Source organism: Vidua macroura, chromosome Z (assembly GCF_024509145.1).
Source record: "Vidua macroura isolate BioBank_ID:100142 chromosome Z, ASM2450914v1, whole genome shotgun sequence".
In the NCBI taxonomy this organism is placed as follows: domain Eukaryota; kingdom Metazoa; phylum Chordata; class Aves; order Passeriformes; family Viduidae; genus Vidua; species Vidua macroura.
The window spans coordinates 78,144,257-78,153,932 of record NC_071611.1 but is presented as its reverse complement, the minus strand read 5'-3'; the positions used below and the strand labels follow the sequence as shown (position 1 = coordinate 78,153,932).

Genomic DNA, 9,676 nt, shown 5'->3' with positions numbered 1-9,676 from the left:
GTTACAAGGGGGAGGGGAAATAAGGCTATGGGAGGATATATTACAATAACATCACTATACATTGTAACATCCACATACTATCTACCTCTTAATTGGGAGAGCCAACTGTTACATTACTCATCTAGAACACACAGAACCAGGAGAGAAGGCACTGTTGGCATAACAGCTGAAATAATTCCTCACAAATCTCCCACATATTTACACGTTTCCTGGATATGCCCAGGGCTCCTGAGCATGTACATCTCTGCCTTTATTCCCCTTTGGAAGCAGTCAAACTGGCAGCATCTGCCTGCCCGCAGGAGCTGCTCCAAGCTGGAATGCGACTGGCGATGCTGATTTCCAGAGGCTTCTGTGTCCCAGGAGAAGCCAAGGCAGGAGTGGGTTGAAAGGCGCTGGAGCTGCTGCTGCTGCTCTGTGCCAGAGAGCCCTGGCTGGGCAGGGCACGGTGCCCACTGCGCTGCGGGCTCTTTCTCCTGGCAGAGCTGGGCACACCTGGGAACAAGGCATGGCAGCTTGTGGGGAAATCAAGGGGTTTGTGGGGGCTGCATTGCTCTGCACACAGCCAGGCCACTTGTGGCACAGAGTTCTGGCGCCTAAAAAGATGAAGCAGAGGGGAATAACTGGAAAAGGTTTCATTTTGACCTTTCTTACCTGTTCACAGAAGTTGCCAAAATGAAAGTTACCAAGCAGGGCCTGATCCCTGCTGCCAGCTCAGGCTTAGAAAGGAGGCATTTGTTTATTTCAGTACTCGGTGCATAGGGAATCACTTCCCTAACACCTGCACACCCAGCAATCTCACTTACTAGTTTGTATCCATGCAACTAAGACAGAGTCAATACTTTGCTGAAACTCACAGGCTAAACATTACTCCCAATTCTTTGACATATTTAAATCATTTCTCAGAATTGATTGACAGCAGAGTAGGAGTATCCTGTAGGTCCCTGGTGGTCATTGCCACCAGTTCAGGAGGAGACTCATGCACAAAATAATCTAAGACACAACTGGGCTTGCAAAGCAAATTTATTCCATTAGTTCCAGTGGCCAGTAACACATACCAACCCCTGGTTTCCCAAAAATCCGCTGAGCAGGAGAAGGAGATAGAGCGTGGTGCTTGGTGTGGGGGGGGGCAGGTAGGCCGTGCACTTCCAGGACCTCCCCCACAACCCCTAGCAACCAATTGCACAGGCGCAGAGTGCATTGAGAGAAAATACGTCACCTGGAAAGAAGAAAAAAAAAAAAAAGATTATAAAAACAAAAAGGGCAAGGGGTGGGGGGGCACGCCGTGGTAGAGCAGAGACTCTCCGGACGCCCAGCGCTGTCTTTTGCTCACTACCTCTTGCTTAATAAATTCTTGTTAATTGATTTTTCTATAATTCTGGGCCTCCCCAGTTGAATTTGTCCATAACAAATTTGGTGCAGTGACTCGGATGAGGGCGACCGGGTGGGAATTCCTCATCAGGGAGGCGCCCCGCTGCCTCTGCAGCGGCCCTGGTGCAGGCTTTGCCTTCCCGGACCCTTACCAATGAACCTAAATTTGGTATTAAGCAAAAGGGATACCGGTAACCCCATAATCTTTGTGCACAAAGCCTGGGTGAAGACGCAGAACAGCGTGAGTATAAAAGTGGGAATCCGCTCGGTTGGGGTTGGGATCCCAGGACATAACCTATGAGACGTCCCTTTAGGACGAGGCAAGTGTGGACCTCTAAGTAGTGCGGTTTCCAGACCCCGAGAGGGGCTGGGCCACAAACGGGGCCGCGAGTGTGTGTGTGCATGAAGGTGTCCTGGAAGATGGGACAGAGGAAAAGCAAGCCCTCTGATTCCATGGGGACGGGGACCCCAGTAAAGTTTCCCCAGATACCACCTGACAGTCCGTTAGGTCTAATGATAAAATCTTGGGTTGAATATCCTTCAAGAAAAGGGAAGGATAGGGCAAAAATGGTACATTATTGTATGGAAGTATGGGGAGGGAAACAGATCCATGGTGATAATTCATTTTGGCCAGTGTCTGGAAGCTTTGAGGACTGGATTTGCCAGACATTAAACATTTATGGAAACTCTAAAGAACCTTTTGATATGGAAGAGAGCAAGTATGCTGCTCTCTGGATAGTGGGGGAAACAAGAGCAAAACTTCTTGCCTTAAGCACCCAGGGAGGGAAAAAGAAAAATAAAAAGCCTGAGGAAGTTCCAACTGCACCCCCTCTACCATACATACCTCCCCCTCCTCCACCCCCACCAGTACCACCCGTAGTCTACCCCGATTTGGATCAAGGGGGAGATTTTGATAACCAAGAGGTAGAAATCCCGGAGCCGGTCTCTGAGGAAAATCGCCGCGTTACTCGTAGCCTAACACGGGGGGAAAGAGAAAGGGAAGGGCAAGCTCTATATTCATTAAGGGAAGTAGCTTTGGGAATGATCCCTAACCCCAATGCTGGTCAGCAGGGACAACCAGCCCAAATTCCAGGAATAGGTTATGTGGAGGTACCTCTCAACTCAGGAGATGGGAGGGAGTTCAAGAAAGAAATGGGACACCTATTGGAAGACCCCCTCGGAGTTGCAGAGCGTGTGGATCAGTTTCTGGGGCCCAACGTGTGTACGTGGGACGAAATGCAGTCAATACTGGGGAATCTATGCACATCTGAGAAGCGAGGGATGATCAGGATGGCTGGTATGAGGATTTGGGAGAGAGACCATCAGGCAGGACCCCAAGCAGATGCTAAGTGGCCTTTACAGCGTCCTAATTGGGATAAACAGGATCCCCTGCATAGGACACATATGGCAGACTGAAGAACAATTCTTATGCAAGGCATCAGAGACTCAGTCCCTAAGGGGCAGAACATGAATAAAGCTTTTTGTGAGAGTCAAAAGAAAGATGAGGATCCCACGGAATGGTTAGGACGGCTCCGGAGATCTTTTCAGCTGTACTCCGGAGTAAACCCTGACACTCCGGAAGGACAGATGTTGTTAAAGACCCAATTCGTGGCCAGAGCCTGGCCTGACATTAGGAGAAAGTTGGAAAAGATTGAGGATTGGCACGGTAGAGGCCTGGAAGAGTTGTTGCGGGAAGGTCAGAAAGTGTATGTCCGGAGAGAGGAAGAAGGACAGAGGAAACGAGCGAGAGTAACGATGGCTGTGGTACGTGAAGGGCAGAAGGGAACGCCTCATCGGTTCCAGGGAAGTAAGCCGAGCGGCCAGAGGGTGGAAGGAGGGAGAAGAGAAAAGGAGGGTGGACAGGGAAGCTGCTTTTATTGTGGTAAGAGAGGGCATTTTCGGCGGGAATGCAGAAAAAGGTTGGCAGATGAAAAGCAATTCAAGGAAGACTGAGGAAGTCAGGGGCTCTATTTGCTGGGGACCCAGGAAAGAACAGAACCCCTGGTAAAACTGAGAATTGGTCCCCAGCAGCAAGAATAGGAGTTCCTTGTGGACTCAGGAGCCGAGAGGTCAACGGTTCAAACCCTTCCCTCAGGGTGTAAATTATCAAGAGAAACAATACAGGTCGTTGGGGCAAAAGGGGAAGCCTTTAAAGTGCCTGTAATTGAAGATGTGATTTTTGAAACCAGCTCCAAAATAGGTATAGGGTCACTGATATTCGTTCCAGAGGCTGACTATAACTTACTGGGACGAGATTTGATGATTGAATTAGGAATTGAAATCGACATAAATGACAAAAAGCTACTATTAAATTATGTTCTCTTTGGGTAGAGGACGAACAGAAAATTAACCCTGAAGTATGGTATACCCCAGAAACGGCGGGCCGACTGGACATAAAGCCCTTTGAAGTAATGTTAAGGAATCCTGAAGTCCCAGTTTGAGTTAAGCAATACCCAATTCCAAATGAAGGAAGGAAAGGGGTCAAACCTGAAACCGAATGATTAAAAGCACAAGGGTTATTAGAACCCTGCATGTCCCCTTTTAATACTCCTATCCTTCCTGTTAAAAAACCCAATGGGAAATACCGTTTGGTACATGATTTAGGAGAAATGAACAAAAGGACTGTAGAAAGATTCCCGGTAGTAGCTAACCCTTATACTTTATTAAGTCAGTTAGGCCCCGAATATCAGTGGTATAGTGTTATAGATTTAAAGGATGCATTCTGGGCATGTCCCCTCAAAGAGAGTTGTAGGGACTATTTTTCCTTTGAATGGGAAGACCCAGACACCCACAGGGTACTCCCACAAGCGTTTACAGAGTCCCCTAATTTATTTGGCCAGGCACTGGAGCAGTTACTTACAGGTTTTCAATTGAGAGAAGGGGCTGTCCTGATTCAGAATGTAGATGACTTGTTAATAGCTGGAAAAGAGGAGGAAGTTGTCAGGGAAGAGAGTATGAGATTACTCAATTTTCTAAGCCTGAAAGGACTCAAAGTGTCAAAATCCAAACTACAATTTGTGGAAAAAGAGGTGAAGTATCTCGGACATAGACTGAGTCAAGGAATGAAGAAATTAGACCCGGAAAGGGTCAAGGGAATCTTGGCTATGCCAAGGCCAAGGACGAAGCGGGAGGTTAGACAGCTGCTAGGATCATCTGGGTACTGTAGACAATGGATAGAGGGATTTAGCATGAAAGTAAAATTCCTATATGAGAAACTAACAAAAGAAGGCTTGCTTAGGTGGACTCAGGAAGATGAGGAAAAACTACAGGACCTTAAGGCAGAATTAGTAAATGCACCGGTTCTCAGTCTTCCTGATATAAAAAGGCCCTTTTATCTTTCTGTAAACATTGAGGATGGTACAGCATACGGAGTATTAGCTCAAGATTGGGCAGGGAGGAAAAAAACCAGTGGCTTCTTTATCAAAACTGCTAGACCCAGTATCTAGGGGTTGGCCCACTTGTTTACAAACAACAGCTGCAGCAGCACTGTTAGTAGAGGAAACAGTAAAAATAACCTTTGGAGGGGAATTACATGTACTATCTCCCCACAACATTTGAGGAGTGTTACAGCAAAAAGCAGAGAAATGGATCACAGATGCTAGGCTCCTAAAATATGAGGGAATCCTGATTTCTTCACCAAAATTAAGCTTAGAAACCACTTCCCTCCAAAACCCTACTCAATTTCTGTACGGAGAACCTAGCAAAAACTTGACACACGATTGCCTAAAAGTTCTTGAAGAACAGATAAAGAAAAGGCCTGATTTGGAGGAAGAAGAACTAGAAGATTGCGAGAAATTAATTGTGGATGGATCGTCTCGAGTAATAGATGGAAAAAGAAAATCAGGTTGCACTGTAATTGATGGAAAAACCTTGAAGGTAATAGAATCAGGGCCATTAAGCTCAGGGTGGTCGGCACAGGCTTGTGAGTTATATGCAGTATTACGGGCCTTAGAGCTGTTAAAAGGAAAGGTTGGAACCATTTATACAGACTCAAAATATGCTTATAATACAGACATTTGGAAAGGGTAATACATACATTTGGAAAGATATGGGAAGAAAGGGGCTTGATTAATTCACAGGGAAAGGGATTAATTAGTGAGGCTTTAATTAGGAGAGTACTGAGAGCTTTAAGGTTGCCTGAAGGAATCGCTGTAGTTCATGTAAAAGGCCACCCGAGGGGGATACGTAACCAAATAAGGGGAAACAATGTCGCTGATCAAGAGGCCAAAAATGCGGCTCTTAGAGTGTTAAAAGAAACTGTAATTACCAAAAGGGTTAGGGAAGACTGCCCCGATTGTGCAGCTGATTTAGAGGGCAAACGTTGTCACGACTGTTGGAAAGATTTTGGGATGTGTGGAATAAATTGTGCTTGCGAGAATCCCCACAAGAAGTATTGTATACTACACGGACCAATCCAGATATTGGTGTTCACCGAAAAGGAGCAGGAAAAACTAAGAGAAATGGGGATCATAGAGAAGGGAAATAGAAAAGAATTACCAGATGGCCGTGAGGTACTCCCAAAGTCAGTGGCTTGAAAAATCCTGGAAGCAATTCACACAAAAACACATTGGGGTACCCAGGCATTAATAGACCAATTTGCAATTAAATGCACTTGTATGGGGATGCACACCTTAGCTAAACAAATAACACAACAATGCCTAACCTGTCAAGGGGTCAACAAGAGGCAATGGAGACAAAGGGAAATGGGGGGACGGGAATTGGCACATAGAGCGTTTTCCCACATTCAAATTGATTTTACTGATTTGCCTAAAGTAGGAAGGTATAAACACTTATTGGTGATAATAGATCACTTGACTCACTTTGTAGAGGCATTCCCTACCTCCAACTACACAAACAGTAGTAAAAATACTATTAGAAGAGATAATCCCCCACTACGGACTAGCAGAAGTAATAGACTCAGACAGAGGGCCACCCTTTGCCTCCAAAATAATTAAAGAAGTAGGAACAAAGCGGCAATATCATACTCCCTGGCATCCACAAAGCTCAGGTAAAGTGGAAAGGGTAAATGGAAGTCTAGATGTAAATGGTAGAATGAAGACCCTAACATGTGTGAACGAAGGAACAGAGACAGCAAATGCTCACAGTTCATGCTCAGAAACCTGGAGGATAATGACAACATTACAGGCAGTTGCTGCTATCTACACACGTAACTTCTCAGCCCTCACAGCGCTGACAGGAGTATGATCCTGAGCATCCTGATGAATATGCAAAGTCTGAATTTCTATGAGTACTTTGGAGATGGTCAATAAGGAATCACTGCTCAGTGTCACTTCTAAAGAAGGGACGCCAGGGTGTCAATTAAAAACTAGCAGCAGGCAGTCCTTTACCCATGGACAAACAACTTTGCATGCTGGTGCTACGTGGCAGAAAGAGCAATTCAGTTCATGGGGGAACAACAACCTGGACCTAATGTAAGTTCTGGGACATTCTTGAGGGCCGCTTTTCTGTATCTTGGGAAATTACTCCAAGAAAATACATGCTGACTCTTTATTTACTGCAGAGAAGAAGTATTAGCCATTGTTCAAGATGATACTGGACTAGCCTAGAAATATTACCCAGTTGTTTTGGCTGGGGAATAGTTGGCTGCTATAGGTTTGCACTTCACTCTTAACATACAGGACGGCTGAAATCTGCAAAATAAAAACAAATCTCAAGCATTTATCACCTGCCTTTTCTCTAGATAGCACTGGCTTTTGAAATCCACACCATTTTCAGCATTGTAACACAACTCAGTGCATCAAAAGACTTCTATAAAAGCAGAGCAAGGAACATAAAACCATGATTAACCATGATACATGAAATAAAGAAGTTATTAATAAGCTTTTAACAGAAATTCTTTAAAAAATAGAAAAAATAATTTTAACAAACACCAGCAGCTTCTGGCACAGAGGTATGCTCTGAAGTACCTCCTTTCAATTGAATTTATAATACACGTTTTGCATTATCTTTGTGCTACGGTTTCCTAACTTGAAGTTTTCTTTGTAGTCTCGGTAGGTAATTTTGAGTCAATAAAATAGATGGACTGTATTTTGAATTATCACAAACCAGGAAAAAACATGTTCTTGTGTTGATTAAGGTCTTCTTCTTTGTCTCATTTAGAAAGCACATCCTTATTTTCTTGCATTTGATGCAAAGTCACAGAAAAAGACAGGAACTTTAGAAATTTGGCATGTATCTGCCCTATGAAATCCAACTTCATTTTCAAAGACATAGGTCTAAAACTGCCTCATCATACTATCTCTCCTTTCCTTCACACGTCATTTGGGAATGGGCATTCAACACAACAAAAGCAATACTTAAAAACTTAATGGATTTGATTTCGACTTGACACAACAGTAGGAAAAAGGGAATTCCCAATGCTCTCTTAAGTCTCAGGAATATGGCAGTCTAAACAGATGGACTCATTTTAAAACACCTAACAGAAAATGTAAAATGCATCAACATTTCAATCTACAATAGCTTTTACAAGGTTTATTAACAGCTAATTTTTTACAGTATTTGTCATAAAAAGAATGTCAAAACTTCTGTGATCTTTGTTACTTGACATGCACTAGCTGTCAGCCTACTATAAGAAAATAGTACTCTAAAATTTACCTATTACATATGTTAGAATAACACTAGGAAGTTTACTTGTCACAGAAGGTTTTAACCAGTCATACCTCTTTCACCTTGCCTGAGCCAATAACAAATACCACATCATTGACTGTTATGCTGGTTTCTGCTGTATTTGTAGAAAGAATCTGCAATTAAAACAACCAGAACTATAGTTAAAAGCAAGACAAAAGAGATTAATACAATATCTGACAAAGTCCTCTAAAACGTACTATCTTGCGCACAGCAGGAGGTGACTTTCTTCTGATCCAAAGTCGGAGTATTTGAATGAAGCATGAAAACCTGATATCTAATGCACATTTAAGTGTTTTTGGAAGACACAGTGAAAACCTCAACCATAGAGGCTTTACCTGTGTGCATGGTCAGCAAATCTCCTGTCATCAAAAAGAATGCGGTCCCTCAAGCTATCTCATCATATCCAGGAAGAAATATTAAAATCGCTCCTGAAAGAGAAGCAGGTTTGCAGAGTTAAGCAGCAAATTCGCTTAAAATATCCATCAGTACTGTGCAGAGTAGCATTTGGAAGGTTTTACCTATGTAGTGTTTCCAAAAGAAGGGCAGGATTCATCAAAGGCTCAAAGTACAATCATTGGCTGGGAGTGTGTGTTTATACTTACCGGTCTCACAACTATGACAGATGTTATGAAGTGAGTGCATAATGAGGTCCAGATCCACCTTTTCATCAAAACTGTGATGATAAGCTGTCAGTAGTTCTCTGTCCTCTGCGCTAAGCTCACTAGCACTTGCTCAGACCAGGGAGCTTTCATCCAGATTTCCAAAACCTGCTGAAGCAAATAGCAAAATGCACAGACCAGACCAGAATCAAGGCTGTTTGTTTCAGGTTTGCATTCAGCCACCAACTAAGCTTAGATCAACACCAACAAGACTACTCCTTTCCAATTTTAATTTTCAAGTGTAGCAGAACAGCACCTCCAAAATACTCTTACTGTTCACTGGTTTAAGTGCAATCCAACAAAGCATGAAACTTCAATTTTTAGCATAACTTTCAGTTCTTACTCTTTATTGAAACACAGCCATAAGCAAAGTGTCAGAACTCAAAGTATAAAGACACTACTTGTTTACCTGTTAAATAAAAAGTATTTCAAAGCAATGTTTTCCCAAATGTTTTCCTCCCATAAGTAGGTACTATGCAAGTGGAAACTACACTAAAAAGTGTTCTAAAAATACTAGTCTCTGCAAAATGACAACTGAACTGTAACTGTACGTTAATCAGAAACCAATTCTTGAATGACCTAGTATAAATGTCACTTCTACTGAATTTCTTTCATATGGCTACTATGTATGGACAACAATGTATAGACAAAAACACAACGGGTTTGTTTCCTAAATAAGCATCTGAAATTAAAATGGTACATAGTAGAATCATTATCTCTATTTATCTAAGTCACTAGACTCATTTCCTGCCTAGACATATAATCATGATAGCAATGCCCACATCAAAATGATAAAAAAAAAAAATAATATGAAAGAAGTCTATACCACTGTAACTATACTTATCCTAGGATTTGCATATAATCAAGTGCAAATCAATAATCAAACATAATCAAAGAAATACACTGACTACAAACACCAGTTTTTTAAAAAGCATGGTTTTGAAACATTCCTGGTCTCAAATAAATCCTGCTATTTAGGTCAGACTTAAAGGCACAAAAAG

General features: G+C 42.7%; 1 long non-coding RNA gene across 1 annotated transcript; it reads right to left on the bottom strand.

Moving 5' to 3' along the window:
• Nucleotides 1-4,195: 4,195 nt before the first annotated feature.
• Nucleotides 4,196-9,021, bottom strand: LOC128822497 (uncharacterized). Its single transcript, XR_008441455.1, has 5 exons — nucleotides 8,619-9,021; nucleotides 8,352-8,444; nucleotides 8,049-8,129; nucleotides 7,055-7,137; nucleotides 4,196-4,287 (listed from the first exon to the last, which is right to left on the bottom strand). It is a non-coding gene; the product is annotated as an uncharacterized LOC128822497 (long non-coding RNA).
• Nucleotides 9,022-9,676: the final 655 nt, after the last annotated feature.